This window comes from Parasteatoda tepidariorum, unplaced genomic scaffold (assembly GCF_982258835.1).
Source record: "Parasteatoda tepidariorum strain Cologne lab strain unplaced genomic scaffold, Ptep-v5.0 scaffold_16, whole genome shotgun sequence".
In the NCBI taxonomy this organism is placed as follows: domain Eukaryota; kingdom Metazoa; phylum Arthropoda; class Arachnida; order Araneae; family Theridiidae; genus Parasteatoda; species Parasteatoda tepidariorum.
Genome location: NW_028257375.1, coordinates 94036 through 113433, shown reverse-complemented (window position 1 = coordinate 113433; position 19398 = coordinate 94036). Strand labels below are relative to the sequence as shown.

At 30.3% G+C, this 19398-nt stretch overlaps 1 long non-coding RNA gene across 4 annotated transcripts in view; it reads right to left on the bottom strand.

Annotated features, from left to right (window-relative positions):
- The window catches only part of LOC147800833 (uncharacterized), a 125838-nt gene that overhangs the window by 52851 nt on the left and 53589 nt on the right, over nt 1–19398 (bottom strand). For all 4 annotated transcript variants that reach the window (XR_015431083.1, XR_015431081.1, XR_015431082.1 and 1 more), the window contains exon 4: nt 16613–16655. This is a non-coding gene — a long non-coding RNA (uncharacterized LOC147800833). The remainder of the gene's footprint in view (nt 1–16612; nt 16656–19398) is intronic.

The following is a 19398-nucleotide window of genomic DNA, read 5'->3' as shown; positions in this document are numbered from 1 at the left end:
TGGCCATTCAAAGAACTACGAACGATGATACCCCAATGAGGTGGTGCACCATCTTGTTGCAAAGAGACATGTGTCTGAAGCTTTTCTAGTTGTGGAAATACGAAGTTTTCGTTCGTAGTTCTTTGAATGACCATTTTCCAGGAAGATGGATTGGGCGAGGAGGTCCAATTCCTTGACCACCCAGATCACCTGATATAACGCCATTGGACTTTTTTCTTTGGGGATTTATAAAGGACAATGTTTACAGGAGGATCGTGTCGAACATTGATAACCTAAAAGCCAGAATTACAACCGCAATAGCCTCTGTGCATGCCGACATGCTTGCCGCTACCTGGCGTGAAATTGACTATCGACTTGATATTCTCCGTGCTACGAAGAAAACACACGTGGAAGTTCATGGACAAGGGTCATGAAACTATTTGAGTCTATCTAACCATTTATGTTATTAATTTTAATCAATCTTTATTATTTTATGAGTTATTAAACATCAAAATGGGTCCGGGACTTTATAAACACCCTGTATTTTCAATTGTTTTGACTTTTATGCAATATAATGAAAAAGTAAGACATGTTTAATACAATTTCTGCTTCAAAGAACTAATAACACTTCATTAACTTTATTGGAAATGCGTACACTTTAATCAGTCATATGCTTATCATAATGGAGAATTTATAGAACTAAAATATTACGTTCGTGTCACAAAGGAAAATTAAAAATTGAAATTTAAGAAAAGGTCTCTTCCCATCCCTTCAACATTTGGAAAATTGGAATTCTGAAGAAACTAAGTGAATCATTTGAACAGTTGATTTCATTTAGTAAATTTTGTTCCATTTAACCCAGGGCTCGAAAAACCGCACGTCCGCCCGTCCTCGGCGGTCAAAAATTCCCCGCGGACAGCAAATTTCTCGAATCCGACGTCCGCGCGGACGGCCATTTTCCCGTTGATGTTCGTGATACATTTTCAATTTTTGTCATCTTACAAGAGTCAAGCACCTCACTTCTAAAATGACCCTCTAATCTAGAAATCCCGTTAATTCCTTCGTCAGACCAAATGCGCATGCTCACGTAATTGGTAAACAAAAGAAAAGTTGATCTGTGCATGTGCATTTGGACAGGTCTTAAACAAGAAGCGTAAACGCAATTATGAAAATCTACCTAAATTTAGATAGAGTCGTTGTACGTAAAAATAAGATCATTACATCAAAAGTTACTCAAAATGGTTCGTTTTTAGTGTGCACTGTACATATAAGGCAAGCTAATCTAGATGATAGTGCAGAATTTATTTTGTTGTTAGGTAGTCTTACAGATATGTGTAGCATGTTCATTTGTTATTTCTTGTTTACTGTTGTCTTATTTCAGCCAAAAACTTTTTATCAGTGATCGAACTTACGACGATTTTCAATGATATTCCCTACATTAGGTTAAAATTGAGGCGAACTTTAATAAGTGGTTTTTAAATTTTTAGGTACTTTCTTGAATTCACACTCATTCTGATTGAACGCAACAGTCTTTGCAGAAACTCATCGAATGCAATACGTTGAACACATTTCTGATCCTCATAAAGTAATAAATTGTCCTCCCGGTCAAATGACCGGTTGTGGTAGAATACAACAAGTATTATTCGAAACAAACAAAATATAAAAAAAATTATATAGATTATTAACTGTATATAATTGTTAGAAAAAGTCAGGAAGTCAAATGTGCAAAAAGATCATAAGCGCATTTTCGATGTTCTTAAACGGTTATTTGAGGTATGTTTAGTGTTAATTTGGAAAACGCTTTAAAGCAAATTTAAATGTTTTGTTTTCCAGATAATATTATAGTTAAAACTTTGCTTAGACAGAACTTCTTTTTGGCAAGTGGGTTAAAGAAGAACTACAATGGATCATAAATTTGACGCGATGTGATATTTTGGCTATTTTTTCTTAGGTGGGTTTAGTTCACAAACATTTTTGTTTGGCTAGAATAGTCTATTGATTTCCTCTACTGGGCTAATGTTTATATCTGAAACTTTTGGTTGCCAACTTCAAAATTAGCCAAAATGTGTTTTGATGGATAATTTGATTTGTTAACTATATTCAACAATTAGCTTTAATTTGAAGGAAAACTTAAACCTGCGATTTATGTATCCAAAATTAGCTAAATTATTTCATATAGTATAAAAAAAAGAAAGATAATATAAATATTTAAGGAAGGGCGCCAGTACGAGATCTGCCATAGGCGCCTCTAATTCCATCTGACTATCTAGTTTCCAATCGTATCGTGGGTTTCGCGCTCAAGCGATTTACGGCAATGGATTGTATGCGTTTTGTGCTTGCACATTTTTGTTCTATTACCCTCACATTGTATATATATATATATATGCACACAATATAAGAAAAATAATCTGTATTCACACAGATTCCCAAGAAATCCATGCGGATTTTTGATCGTTTTTTCAATGTGGCTTATGAAATTTCAACATTTTGAATATAATGTAATGATAATCGAATTTTGAATTTGATTTATCACTTTCTTTTACGAGACAGTTTCATTGCAAAACCAAAAATTTTTTTTGTACTTATTTTGGGCCATTACCAAAAATTGGTTCAAGGTCGGAGTGTCCCTTTCAAGTAATCCCTTTTTTTGACCCTCAATATAGTTATTCCATCAACGACGTTTTCCAATGTCCTTAGTTGTTGTTGGCCATTTCTGCAATATTTAGTTTAATTTCCGATATTTCGATGCGATATTATTACGAAACGCAAATTTTGAATTTGAATGATCACATATTGACGTGTGAAAATCAAGTTTCGATCGTAAACCTACGTTGTCTTAATCTCTTTTTTTTCCGACCCTGTTTTTTGAAACTCCACTATTTTCAACGTATTACGATACTCGAATTCCGAGTTATAAAATAATCCCATTTTAACACGCTTAATTTAGCGACTATTCCAATGGGAATACATTTCCTCTTAGTTTTTCACTTTTTTTGTACGAGATTAAGACACCTGAATTTCGAATTATAGAGCAAGCACATTCTGACGCATTTTATTTGCGGCATTCACTAATGAATCGACGTCGTTTACTGATCTTTGTTCAGTTCTGCTTCGGTTTTTTTTAATATAAGATTCTGATATATGATATTTTGACACGCGATTAAAAAACTTAATAATCAATTTTTGATATTGCTCACGAAACTTTTAATACAAATTAACATCCGTTTCCGTGCATTTTTTATGAATTTATCCATTGCTACTTAGCCATTTCATATGATTTTTATTTTTTTAAAATCTGATATTTTATACAAATTTGTTTAATAGATATTATGTCGCAATATTGGCAATAATATTTTCTTTAAATTAATATTTCTTTTAAAGTTGTCCTTTTTTCTGTTAATTGTAATTTATAGTTATTTTTTGTTAAAATAGTAGACATAGTTATCTCGCATCGACCTTAATTGCAAATAGTCGAATTTTAGTTGCCATTACAGAATTTTTCTCTTCTCTCTTACAAAAATAAATCTAAAATTGCAAGAAAAACAATCAGAAATCAAATATAATATATAATAATATATAATAATATATAGTATATAATAAGTATTACAATATACAATATATAATAAGTATTTCAAAGCTCACAAGTTCGAAAATTCGCAAGAACAGTTAGAAAGAGGGTAACTCAAAAGAGATGGATTAAATTCTCAATAAATTTTTGATTTTTGTCTGATAGGTTAACAAAAAAATTGGTTGGTTAACAATTTTCTAAAAAATCTAAGGGAAAATTCTAATTCGTAGTTTCTTGGTTAAAAATAAAATTAAATACTATTTCCGTATTTTTTTAGCGGATGGAATAACTATTAAAAAAAAGGCTATTGTTTAGAGTAAAAATTTAATCGTGTTTTCTAGGTCAAAGTAAGCTAAAACTCCTTTTGGTCATATTTTTTGGGTGGAAAGATTAACGATTTTTTTTTTAATTTTGTTTTGGGAAAAAAAATTCAGACATTTAAAAAAAAAATTCTAACATTTTCGTTGTAACCTAGTCTTGGTGGATGCTCGAACGCAAAAACGCAAGATAGTGAAAGCAAGAGAGTGATTACATGAAAAATGATTAAGTAAAAAATTATTACGTAAAAGTGATTACGTAAAGGGTGTTTACGTAAAAAGTGATTAAGCAAAATGTTTACTCAAAAAATGCTTACTTAAAAAATGTTGACATAAAAATTATTACTTGAAAAAATGATTAGCCGAGTGGAAATCGAAATATTGGGTTCAAATCTAGACATAATCTTTGGGTCCGTGCTTCCTTATTCTGTACCATCTGATTTTTTGGAGTTCAAAAGAAATATTACTTTGTATTGAGCGCACCAGCCTGCATATATGTATGTACGAATGAATAAATCATGGCAATACTTCATGCGTCTTCACGTTTAACCTGATAAATAATCTGAAGTATTAAGTTAGTGGGTTGGATTCCATCTCTAGTTTCTTGTCCTTTAATGGCCAATGGGTGTTCTTTTGAAATGTGCACACAAGCCTTTATTTATTTATAGTTGCAGATGTGCAGACATGTAAGCTCATCAGAAAGTACGACTGTATCCTGTAATCCTTTGCTTTAATTTATCAAATGTTTACAAAAAACTGTTGTGGCCACTATATTTTTCAGCAGGTTAGTCGAGGGCTTATACTGTCTTAATATTGATCAATATTTAAAAGCAATATTAAATTTTTCAGTTTTTAAATTGTAATTAGCAACATTAATTATCATTCTTAATTTTAGAATTGCTTTTCTTTATATTGTTTGTTTTTGCAGTACGCATCATAAATAATAGATGCCAAATTTAACTAAAACACATTATGTATAAATTATAAATAAATGTAAATGGTGGTAATTAAATGTGTACATTCATCAAGCTATTAATTTCGGTTCAGTCCACGTCTAAATTTCGACTACGAGAAATCTTCTAAGATACGTTTCTTGATGGTTGTTTCGTAGATGTCTGCTAAAGCCCACCGCTTGTATTAGCCATATTACGTCTATCATAGATATCTTTAAGACGTCTATACTTGTTGAGGATTTATAATACCAGATGGAGCTGAGCACAAACAATTTTTTTTATTATTTTTTTTCTGCACTTCTTAAGTTTCAGTTTAGATTTAACTTACTGAACCACAGTGGAATAAAATAATTTGAATCATTTCAATTTGTGTAATTATTGTTGAATTCGAGTTATGGTGCTACACCGGCCGAAAAATAGGCCACCTGCATGAAATATGAGTTAACATTTGTTTTGTTTTGGTCTCCCTTAAGTCGGTAATTTATTTTGATATTTTATTGTATTAATTGTATTGTATTTATTATAGTAACGTGCGAGCTGTTTATAATGGATGATTTTGAAAAATTAAAGTCCAAACGGGTTGTAATCAGACAGCTGATTACAAAATTAATAAATAAAATTGACAAATTGTTATTAGAAATACTTCCTGATGAGACCTTGTATGATTCACTAAATCAGTTAGTTGAAAAAAACGGAACTTTAAAGGATCTTGATTTGAAAATTGAAAATTATTTTGATAAAAGCGATGAATTAGAGAGTGAAATTATACAAAGTCAAGAGTATCAAGATCGAGTAGTGGCTTATAAAGGCAAAATTGAAAGATATTTACTGAAATGCCAGACTACAAGACAGGAAGTAACGGTTAATAGTGGTAATAATAATTTACAAGAAAATATAACTTATGGAAATATCTCGCATGTTGCTAACGTTAAATTACCTAAATTGGAGATAAACAAATATTTTGGTGATGCTTGTGAGTGGCACAATTTCTGGAATAGCTACAACATAGCTATACATAGTAATGAGAGTCTTAAAAAAATTGATAAATTTAATTATCTTAAGATGTATTTAGGGGGAATTGCTTTGAGTGCAATTTCTGAATTCTCATTAACTGAAAGTAATTATGATTCTTCTAGTTGGAGTTGCTTACCGAAAGATTTGGTAGGCAAGATTTAATTATTAGTAGTCATATGAATAAAATTTTATCAATTAATTCTGTAAGAAATTCATATGATATTAAAGCTCTACGTAAGTTCTATGACGAATGTGAAATCCACATTCACAGTTTGCAATCAATGAATATAACAAAAGGTAGCTATGGTAATTTACTCTGTCCTGTTATTTTACAAAAGCTACCAGAGGATTTAAATTTAGATTATAATAAAAATAGAAAATCAAGTGTAGATTTTGACATTGATGAACTAATTTCATTTATTAGAAAAGAGGTAGAATGTAGAGAAGCCTCACATGTGTTGTCTAATAGTTCTAAAAAACAAAGTGTTCATTTTGAAACACAGCAACGTTCGGAAAGCCACAGTAAACATAATTATAATCGAAAGTTCTCATCTTCCTCTGCATTAGTTTCGGCATCTAACAACATATTTTGTTTGTTTTGTAATTCCAAAAATCACGAATCGAAAGATTGTTCTCTGACCATCGAAGAAAAAAAAACAAACGCTAAAAGATCAATTTCGCTGTTTCCGCTGCTTAAAGAAATACCACACATCTATTAAAATCTTCCCCTTAACGTCCGGCAGATGGCGCAGCGCCGCAACTGTTGTGTCTGTTTTGTTTTGCAAATGTAAGAAAGCGTAGAGGTGCGCGCAAATGAGCCTGTGCAATTATGATATCTGTAAATATTGTTTTAAATAAATAATTAATATTATTATCTTCTTACTCCCCCCCCCAAACGAGTTACTCGACACATGAAAAAATGATGTGATTACAACAAAAATCAGAAGTGGGATGAAAACCCCGTGAAAGAACCTAACGTAAACTCAAGGTATGTCTTTCTTGATTTTAAAATTATGCATGCGTCGGTATTATGAATTAAAGAAAGTATTACGTATTTTAAGAAAGTAAAAAGTATTTTATGGAAGTCAAACGTATTTTAAAAAAAGTGAAAAGTATTTTATGAAAGTATTACGTATTTTAAGGAAGTAAAACGTATTTTAAGAAAGTAAAAAGTATTTTAAGAAAGTTTAACGTATTTCTATAAACTATCAAAATGTCTTTTCTGGGAAAAGGCAGAAAAAATGATTTGATTGAACTGGCTAGCGAAATAGGTGAAACTGTACCACCCAATGCAGTGGTAATAGAAATTAAGAATATTATCACAAAAAGTAAAAATTATGAGGAAACATTCGTTAAACAAATTTTAGAGCGGATAATTGAAGAAAGAATCCAACGCGAAGAAAATGAAAGTAAAGAAAAATAAAAACTGTTAGAGTTTCAAGAACAGGAAAAATTAAAACAATTAGAATTGCAAGAACGAGAAAAAGTTAGAGAATTGGAAGTACAAGAACGTGCAAAACAACGCGAGATAGAGGAACGACTTAAGCTTAAGGAAATCGAAGACCGTGAGAAACAGAGAAATTTTGAGTTGCAAAAACTGCAATTGCAAAACGAAAATAAAATTGTATGCCAAACGTCAAATGAAGGTAATACTACGGTGCCAGAATCAAATATAAAGACTATCGATTTTCGAAATCTAATGCAAAAATTCGATGTAAAGGAATCCGAGATTTCGTCATTTTTAATATTATTTGAGAGACAGGCAAAACGAGTAGGGCTAGAAGAAGGCGATTATGTTTTTCACCTATTAGGATTGTTACCCCTCGAAATAACTCAATTAATTGCTAGAGAATCTGAGGAAGAGGCTAGTAATTACGCATTCGTTAAAAAATTATTGCTAAAACGTTTTAAGTCAAGTCCAGAAAAATTTCGTCAAAAGTTTGTTAGTCACGTTAAAGATTCAAAAAGTACATGGTCAGATTATGTTTTCGAAACACGTAACTTTTTTAATGAGTGGTTGTCAGGGTTAAAAATAAATGATTTAGATTCATTAAAAGAACTAATAATAACGGACCAATTGAAAAAACGCGTCCCAGGTTTAATGCGAGAGCATTTTATTGATTCATGGCCTAATTACGTAAACGCGAGCGAGTTAGCCACTAAATTAGACGAATACGATAGTGTGCGTTCCGGATTAAAAATAAACAGTGAAAAAAGTACTAAATCTGTAGGTCAATACGATGATTACAAAAATTATTCGCGGGTATCAAACTTCCCCAACTCAAATAGATACGATAATAAATTTGAAAACAGAAATGCGATGAGCCATAAATCTTTTGAAAAGGAGAGTCCGTCTAAATATGATAGCAATAAATCGTTTAATTCAAAAATTTGTAATGTAAAACGTGAACCAAAATGTTTTTCTTGTAATAATTTTGGGCATATCTCAAAAGATTGTCCGTATCCCTGTAATTTATGTGGATTAAAAGGGCATAGCAGAAAGAACTGCATTAATAAGAATAAAAAGGAAGTTAATTGCAAAGTTAAAGCAAGTGACCCTGAATATTTCGCCTGCGCCGATAAATATTTTGAGGAGTGCTACAATTAATAAACACATCGTCAGCTGTATTCTTGACGCCGGCGGCGTATTGACAAAACATACCGTAGATTGTAAAGGGGTTGGCGAAAATATCTATCGGCGTTGAAGGAGCGTCTCGCAAATCGCCAAACAGCTGTGTGCTTATGTTTTTGTTTTGTTTTCGGTATCACGTATCTATCATTCACCAAGTTATATATGGGTGTCACATTTCAGAGTTTCAAATAAGCTGATCTTCATTAGATTCTTCTGCATTAAATGAAATATAAAGCGTATTTTTTTGTTATAGCTCCGACATAATCGTTTGTATTTGTTAACATAATTGTGTTTATTAGCGTTTTTTAGAAGATCGTAATAAAACTAAGATAAAAAAAATTATATATTATTACCTCCATAGCCCCCTTCTGTATTTTCATAACTTTCAATGTCATGTGCACTATTGTTTTTGAAATATATCCAATGTAACACAACAAAACAATATTTATTAAAATTTAAAACGATAAACAAAACAATTATGAGTATATAATAAGGGCCCTCAGCGGCCAACATAGAATTATAAAAATATTCTCTTATCGAGGAAAGACCAGCCTACGCGCCGGCTCCTCTTAATCTCTCTTCTGAAATCTTTAATTGGGTTAGTGATTAACTCGCCCTCTAGCGGTGAGCCAATCACTACAAAATGTATACGCGTATTTCGAGTAGTGAACTTCTTTACCTACTCATCCACTTATTAAAATTAATAATTTCACAATAACCTCTAATCCTTAATAATGAAATGATTATTACAATAAAGTTTGTTTACTTAAAAGATTAAAAAAAAAATTATTGTTCAGCAGTGACTTTGTTACTAATTCTATATTCATTAATTAAACTTAATGGTTCTGCTCGATAACCATTTACAATTTTTTTTAAATTTTATTTAATTTTCAGTTATTATGGAATTCCTTAAATATTTTTCGACGTAGAGGTTATTTAGCAATAATGCGAAAAGCTGAAATTTATAAATGTATAATATTTATAAATGTTTAAGAGAATTATTAGCAGCTATTTTGTACTAATTTTTTTTGTTGAAATGTTCATTATACACAGTTTTATAAAAATAATCGTAAAATTCATTGAACGATGGATACATTGACATTTTAAAATGCAAGTAGAATTCAATAATCATTTCATTTTATAACTGTAAAACGGTAGATAAGTAACTTCGTTATCAAGTTTTACATAATACGAGAATATTATGCTATTGCTTTATAATGAAAGAACAACATTTTAAGTTCTAAACTTTTTGTGGAAAAGAAAAAAAAAAACGAAATTTTTTTCCTGTCATCGGTGTTAGCGATTAGAGAGTGTTTTATCGTATAAATGTTAAGTCAGTACCGTTCCATTTTAAATAAAAATGTATTTTGTTCCGGAAAAAAAATTACTTGAATTTGTCAATAGAAATTCCCTAATTATTGTTGCAAGAACTTTTAAATTTCTAATCAAACTTTCCTCTATTATAATTTTGTGCAAATAATTATTATTAATAATATAAATGACTATTAAAAGGAATTAATTGAGAATGTTCAATTTTAATAAATTAACTGTTTACGCAATCAGATTAATAACTTTTTTCATAATTTACAAATGGAGAAAAAGTCTTTTACAGTTTAAAAGTGAAAAGAAAAATAAAGTTGAGATTAAATTTATAAAGTAAGCATAACTCGAAGGAGGTTGAAGTAAGGGCATTAGACGAAGCGATTGTGTTTTTTTTAAATATTATCTAGAAAGAATTTTTCTAAAAGTATTTCTTTTAAAGTTTTTATCAAACTTTTGTTTTTTATTTATCTATAGTTATTGAAAGTTAAGTTGATGATTTTTAAGTTGAAATGAATGCCGCCCTGCTTTGCATATTTCAAATATTATTTCTAAAGAAATGCATAACTTAACATTAAACACCCAGGACCTTACAATTGTAAATCAAACAATCACTACATTTATTTATTAAAAAACACTCTTATGACCTGATAAAAAATTGATCTAAATCTTAAATGTGAGTTTTATAACATGTAATTTATTTAAACTCAGCACATACATCTAACCTCTGCTGTCGCCAATGTCTCAATTTTAAAATATGGTTTTTCTTTTATAAATTTTCTGATATTTTCATATAAAAGATAGTATTAAGTTCGAGAATTAAAAATTTGTGCCCAAAAAAGTTGCTAAAAATTATAATTATTATTAATATATGACAACAGGAAGTATTTAATTGAAGGTTGAAATTTTTTTTAATTATGTTATTTTTTAATTATGTTATTTTTTAATTATATTTTTAATTACCAAACTCATATAACAGTATTTAGGAATCTATAAATTTATGTTACGTATGATAGTTGCATTATGACCTGTACGCAATGCGTGTAAATAAAATATATTTTTAAAATTGTGCATTTTCTATTAATTGCATTTATTATTCTTATATTGAAAAGGTATCAAGTTATCTATGACCTCCATAATGAATGAAGTATTTACCGACTTTTATATATATTAAGGAATTGAATCAATTTTTCACCAAGTTTAAAATCTCATCTCATTCCAAAAAAAAGTTATTTCATAAAATTATGCAAAAAAGTAATTTAATATATATTTTTTTTATAATGAATGCTTCTAGTAATGAAACAAACGCTTTCAAACTTTATTTTAAAAATATTGATTATTTCGTTTACAAGAAACTATTACTTTAAAGCGTGATAACATTTTTGAATACTCTATTTTTTTTCTAGTAAATAATATGTCTTTGTTTATTTCTAAAAAAATAATCTTTATAAAAAAGCTTACATTATTCTTTTATAGAGAATATTGATTTCATAGAAAATATCACTAAAATAAAACAGGTTATGTTTTCTTACAATAAAAGTTAAATAGAATTAATTCTTCAAAATAGCGTTTCAATAAAACATAGTATTAAAATGTTACGTTATTTTTTGTGATTGGTTCATTAATAAATTATTTTTATTTCTTCGCAAACACAATTCTTGTAAAAAAAATTAAAAAATTGAATCTGTTTTATCAAAAAACTAGATCGTTTTATAAAATATAAATTATAGCGCTTAATAAAATATGAATACAGTGTATTTGTAAAGTGAACCTGACAATAAAAAGGTGTTATTTTCTTTTTTATTTTCTCTGCTAAAAGGAATTAATGAGTTATTTTTATTCATAATGGCTAGTCGAGGAGAAGAAGAAAATATCGAATTACACTGCTTAGGTTAATGTAATTTCGTTCTCCCACCACATTTACGCGTAATCCATCGCCAACTCCACCTGCAATCGCCACGTTTACAATCTACGGTATGTTTTGTCAATACGCACACCCACCGGCGCCTCTTCTTGTTTATTGAAAGAATCTGCGGCTAAGCAAGTGCGGGTGTGGGAGCGAATAACGCCGTGTAAAAAGGATCTTTATGGCTTCGGAAACAAAACAAACTCTGCTTCGCAGAGCATGGGAGCAGTGATGTTAGATATTAAAATTGAGGATGTATTGGGAAAAAGATATTTCTGTTTTGATCGTCCCGGACGTAGCGCAACACGTTGATCTAATTATCGGGAGGACATTTTTAGATTTCGCATATGCTAGAGTCGGCGATACCTTGCATATCGGTTATGAAAAAGATTACCCATTCATTAAATTAAATTGTATCAAAGTATGCCTTGTGTTAAGTTGAAAACGCAAGAAACTACGAAAATAATAAACAACAGCGCAAAAACTGAAGTAGTAAATAATGGGTTAATTTTGATTCAAGGAAATGAAAGTAATTTCGATTCTTTACTAGAAGTAAGGGAGGGTTAGACGATTGTACCAATCATTAATATCGGAAATAAAGAAATAACATTAAAGAAAAATCAAATCATTGGTAAGGCGGATTTAGTGAAAGAAGTGCTAAATGTAAGTAATTGTAATTTACTTGAGGATAATCCATCATTAGAATATTTTAGTGTTAATCCAGTAGATGTAGAACAAAAACCCATAACTTTAGATGAAATAAAATTTAATGAAAAATTAACGGAACAGCAACGACAGGATATCGTTAAGCTTTTGAATAAATTTAGAGACTGTTTCGCATTAAACATTTCGGAGTTAGGTTGTACAAATTTAATAAAAATGGATATTAAGGAAATTGAGGGATTAAAGCCCGTATGCATGAAACCATATAAAACGAATGCAATCGAAAGAAAAGCAATTAAAGAAATCGTAAACGAATGGAAAGAAAACGGTATTGTAACAGAAACGCGTTCACCATATTCGAGTCCTGTACTTTTAGTGCGTAAAAAGACAGGTGAAAATCGGTTAGTTATTGATTACAGAAAATTAAATAATCAAACGATAAAAGATAAATTTCCCCTTCCAAAAATCGATGACTTATTGGAACAACTACACGATTGTAGTCTGTTTTCAGTTTTAGATTTGGCTCACGGTTATTTACAGCTTCAATTAACCGAAGAAGCGAAATTAAAAACCGCGTTTATCACTCCAGATGAAACCGGACAATTTGAAAGAATGATATTTGGTCTTACCAATGCTCCAGCAGAATCCCAACGTTTAATGTATCGCGTGTTAGGATGTTTATGTAACAAGGATGTTTTATGTTATCTTGACGACATTCTTGTTCATGCTATAACGTGGGAAGAAATGCTAAATAAATTAATTAAGGTATTTGAGGCATTACGGGAAGCAAATTTGACATTAAAGTGTGTGTTTGCAAAAAATGAAGTTGAATTTCTGGGATTTATTGTTAATAAAGATGGGATAACACCGGGCTCCAGAATGGTTGAGGTAATTTCCAAGTTTCCCGAACCTAAAAATGTGCATGAGGTTAGACGTTTTCTTGGTTTAACAAGTTTTTTTTAGAAGGTTTAATCAGAATTACGCCATAAAAGCTAAGCCCTTAACCGAATTAACTAAAAAGAATGAAGAATTTAAGTGGAACGAAAAGAAAAAGAAATCTTTCGAAAAATTGAAAAATGAACTCTCACGACAACCAATTTTGGCACTTTACAATGCCGAAGCTAAAACCGAAGTTCATACTGATGCAAGCGCAGACGGCATCGCAGGAATGTCACTTCAGTTGGGAAGCGATGATAAGTGGCACCTAGTTTACTGTGTCAGCAAGAAGACTACTGAACCGGAAAGGAATTACCATTCAAGTAAATTGGAGTTGATGGCCATAGTTTGGACACTAGAAAGACTCAGACAGTTTTTGTTAGGTATCAATTTTACAGTTGTGACAGATTGTCAAGCATTAATCGACATGAATGCCAAGTAATCCCCAAATCGCACGATGGAGTATTCTAGTACAAGAGTACAATTTTGAAGTTCGCCACAAACCAGGCATTAAAATGACCCACGTAGATGCTTTGAGCAGAGCTCCTATCTCAGACCCAGAAGACACCATGACAAGCCTCTACGAGAAATGTATGTCTAACACTGAGCGAAGATGAGCAAATTTTAATTATCCAGCATACTGACAAGGAGTTAAAGACATTAATAGACATTTTTAAGAAAGATGAAGGAGAAAGATCTGTAGAAGAAAGACAGAAAATAAGTAATTATATTTTCAAGAGAAATCGATTATACCGAAGAATACTAGAAAAAGGAAAGGAAAAACTACTCAACGTGATCCCAAAAAGTATGAGAAAAAGTACCGCTGTTAAATTTCATGATTTGATGGCACATTTTTCTCTTGACAGGACTGTCAACAAAATAAAAGAGCTTTATTGGTTTCCCTACATGAAGCGTTATTTAAGAAAACACATATCCATGTGTTTTGAATGTCTAGTGAATAAAATTCCCGGGGGAAAGCAACAGGGACATTTACATCCAATTAAGCCAGGAAAAAGACCATTCTCAATAATACACATGGACCATTTAGGCCCATTTGTGAAGAGTTCTAGAGGAAATCAGGATTTGCTCGTTATCATAGATAATTTTACAAGATTTACCAGACTCTCTCCAGTTAAAAACACATCTTCTCAACACGTTTTAAAAGCTCTGGAGAATTTCGTTCAGGATTTTGGACTGCCTGATCGGATTATTAGTGACAGAGGTTCATGCTATACGTCACATCAGTTTCAACAATACTGTCACGACAATGGAATAAATCACACATTGAATTCTACCCAACATCCCAAGGGTAATGGAATGGTAGAACGGGCTAATAGAACAATTCTATCCACAAATACAACATCGATGAGTGATCCACGTCATAAAGATTGGGATTTACGAATCAAAGAAACTGAAAGAAATTTAAACAACACCGTCAATAAAACTACTGATAAAACGGCTTTTGAAATCTTGCATGGATATTCTCCAAGATTCACTGATGGTATCCTTCGAAAACTTGCCGACGAGAGTGCAGAATAGTGGACTGATCCCAAGGAACTTCAAAAAGAAGCAACCAGTGTGATTGAAAAGAAACAACGTAAAATGAAGGAATACTACGATAAGAAAAAGTGTCGAACCATGACTTTTGAACCGGGAGAAATAGTAGTTGTCCGACGTCCAGCAAAAGCAACAGGAGAACCAACAAAGACTCAGCCAAAGTACAGAGGTCCTCTACTTGTGACTGAAGTCCTCCCCAACGATACGTACAGAGTGACCCAATTGGAAGAAAAAGTGGGAAATAGGTACAACGTCCCACGTGAGTCAACTAAAGCCATGGCGACCACCGTTACACGATGATGATGATGAGGTCTCAGGTAACTTATAAATTGGAAACAGGTAATATGAACTTTTGTTTTTTTTTTTACTTCTAAGAAAAGAACTTTAGTATTGAACAGTTGAAAGACTTTTCTTTTTGGAACAATTAAAAAAAAAACAGAACTATTAAGCAAGACAAAAAAAGAACTGTAATAGAACTTTAAAATTTTTATTCATTCATATTTCAAAAAATAAAAAAAATAAATGTGTATTAAGTATGAAAAAAAAATGTTAATTGTCTATATCTATTATGTAATAATCGATGTATGTATCTTTTGTTAAGTAAGTGTCAATTGAGGGCAATTGTATCATCAGGATGCCCGAATATTAAAATCTTCCCCTTAACGTCCGGCAGGTGGCGCAGCGCCGCAACTGTTGTGTCTGTTTTGCAAATGTAAGAAAGCGTAGAGGTGCGCGCAAGTGAGCCTGTGCGATTATGATATCTGTAAATATTGTTGTAAATAAATAATTAATATCATTAAGCTCTTACTTCCTCTCCCCCCCCCCAAACGAGTTACTCGACACATGAAAAAATTATGTGATTACAACATAGGTACCTATCAAAAATATTAAATATCTACTCTAAGATATACCCGAGAAGTAAATATTTAATGATAAAAATAAAAAATACCATTTTTTTCGAATCAGTAATAATTTCATAAACTATTAAAACCAAAATATTCCGATTAGCTGTCATTTCAATCAAGGGATTCATATTAATCCGATTCATATTAATCAAGGGATTCATTTTGATCAGATTTATATTAATCAGTGGGATTCAATATGAAACAAAACTTGAACATGTGAAGCTTTGTGTGAAAAATATTTCAAATCGCTTTAAAAGTTCAAGCTATAATGAAATACGCAAAAAGTAAAATTATTATTAAGGGGTCCATATTCACCACTCTCCTGTTCTAACCACTAAAACCTTATTTCTCAGATTGCGGCTACCTCCTATTCGAATCCGCCAAGAAAATGATATGTTTATTCAGAGAAAGAGTACGCTTTTGTGACTGATTTCGTAACTTAAAATATCATTTGCACAAATTAATAAACACATATGATATAACCCCTTCGAACCATTCAGATTGAGCCCTAGAACGTGAAGATCTAATCGTTAGATCAAAAATTATTTATGGTAATCCATTAATATTATATATATATATATATATATATATATATATATATATATATATATATATATATATATATATATATATATATATATATATATATATATATATATATATATATATTAATAGATTACCATAAATTCATGTTTATACAAGATTCATATTCATATTTAAGTTTTCCATTTGTGTTGCATTTTTGAAAGAAAGAAAAATCCAGCAAACGAAACAGGTAGCAACAGGTATTAAAAAATTTAAATTTTTGGACAAAACATGTGAAGATTTCAATATTGAAAAGACAAGAGAATTATAATGTTACCTGTATTTTGTTGTACTAGCTCAATTGGCATTATAACTCTTTCCTATAAGAGAAACATTTGCTTTAGCAAAACCATAGTTCAAAAAAAAAGAAACAAACAAACAAACAGCAGTATAAATAGTACAATCAAAAATGCAGGACATGTAATGACTCCCTCCAGGGTTGAGAAAAATTTAGACCAGACGTAACCCCCTATGTGTTTTTCAAATTCCGATTCTTTGATTAAGACATTATATAAGATATTATAAAACACACACTCTATATTTATCAAATTACACTCTCACTGCGTGAAATTTTAATCGAAAAACCATATCGTTTTTATTTTGCTTTTACAACCCTTTTATTGAAAAATTTTTTCTTTCGGTCTTTTATACTCAAAATACCGCATTTAAGTAATCGCTTCTTTTTTTCATTGTACCAACTTCATCGCAGAATTCATTACAATTTCAAATTTACTTAAGCAACTAATTTTTTTCAGAAATGGGTAAGTTCATTTAATTCAGAAATTTCGATGTGATGTAATGATGAAATTGAGTGCTGATCATATTCTGACGTGCTAAAAACACGAAAGGAATCTAAGAAAGAATCTTTTGATCATTTTCACATGGTAATAAAAACTTAAATATTTTAAACATATTACGACACTAAGAGACATACTTAAGGTCTTAAGCGACTCCGGGCGAAACATTGAGGCATTTTATCATGGTTAATAAATATCAGATTTTGTTTAACAAGGTATAAATTAAACGTAAGAATTTTTTATTCCAATTATTATTTTTTACCTTTTAAAACTGTTTTCGTATTTAACAATCAAAAATCTGACAAAATGCATAAATAATTTTTAATATTATTTAACTAAAATTCTTAATAGTACTAATAATTAAAAAAGTTTATTATTTATTCATTTCAAACTATAATTACTGAATAAATTAGCTTACTTAGCCAGTTATTTTTTTCTCAAAACATTAAACTGCGTGCGTAGCCAGAATTTCCACCAAAAAACAAGCACCTTTTAAGCACACGAAAAATATTTTTAATCACTTTCCAAAAAAAAAAAAAATCATAGTTAGGATCTGTGCAGGAATAAAAATTACTCTTTTTCTATCGTTTTAAATTCTTAATTTATAAACATAAAATCAATAAAATTTAAAAACATTTTCAAAGACTTTACATAATCATAATAAAATACCTAGTTTCTGATAAATATTGCAGAGAAAATTGTGAATATCATGCATTTTTTTGTAATTTAGAACGACAATCGAGAAAATTTTTTTTTTTAAAAGATAGAAAATTAAGCACCTTTTTACAAACCAAGAATTAAAAAGCACATTTAGGGCCACATTTTTAAAAAACCCAAATTTAAAATAAGCCTCTTTAAGCACTTTTCAAAAAAGCTGCGCACCCTGTTAAAGAATGACAAAGACAGAGAACCAACTTGTCGAATGAAAAGTAAATTAATTTAGTTGTGAAAACATTCTTAAATATAAATTATTCTAGGTAGAAAAAGTCTTTATTCTTTATTTATACAAGGAGTTACACTCTAACTACGCATTTAATTAATTTCAAAATAAATTCATTATCTATACATAATAATAAACGCGGCTGTGTGTGTGTCTGTAATCACAATATATCGCCCCAGAAGCCTCGCCCAGGCACGAAACTCGGCACATAATTGTGTTTTGACATAATGAAGTATTTTTTTTCTTTTTCAAAAATTTGGATTAGTTTTTTAGTTATCAGTCATTTTGTAAGAAAATCTATGCTTTTTCGTCTTCAAAGAGCCATATTCAAAAAACTATTAAAAAATGCATATACTTTTCTCCACTCTTATAAATGTATGCTAATGCGAACCTTACAATTGAAATATTAATTTTCGACAACTTAAACCAATAATATACGAAGGAATTAATAATTTAATTGTAAGGTTCGCATTAGTTTACATTTATCAAAGTGGAGAAAAGTTTAACTTTTGTATTAAAAATGTGGCAACATATTCGACACGTAAATAGAACGCTTCGCTTTGATATATTTGTTGCTGAAATAAATTTTGTCATTGTCACTCGATTACAAAAGTAAATTTAAACCAAAACTTGTTGGCATTTGAAGAAGAGCCTCAGAGCTCAAATAAATCTTGATAGGCTAAATTAAGCCTCACCTATTGAAACGCAGGGCTATAAGCGAAAGCAGAGAGCACGCCGCACTTTACTATACTCAATACTAAATATTTGTTGCTGTTCATAATTGTTATAATAAGTTTTTTTTCTTCTTTCCACACTCTATTTTTTTTTTCTTAAGCGAAGACGATAATTTTTGTAGCGATATAGAAATAGAAATTGATACCATAAAAAATTATATAGAAATAGAAATTGATACCATAAAAAATTAATTCGTTTTCGTGTTCTTTTCATGTATTTAGTATTTTAGTTTTTTTTCTTAAGCGTTGTAGCTATATAATACTTGTATATAAAAGAGGAATTTAATTGCTTTTGAAGGAACGATCACACTTACCTTGGATCTCTTTGGTTTTTCTATTCTTTATTTTAACAGTTTTTATTAAATGTAATTAGTTACTTTAGAAAGTTTCAGTTTGCAGGTAAGCACTTAGATTTATATATTGAAGTTTTATGATTTGCTTTCGTAGTAATTGTTGTTCTAAAGTATTCGTTGACTTCTTAAAAACCCGATTACTGACATGGTAAAACAGCCTTCCAAAAAACTTTGTATTTTGTCAAAGAAAAAGATATTAAGAGATTCTCAAAGAAGAAGAAGGGCCCAAGAAACGTCTG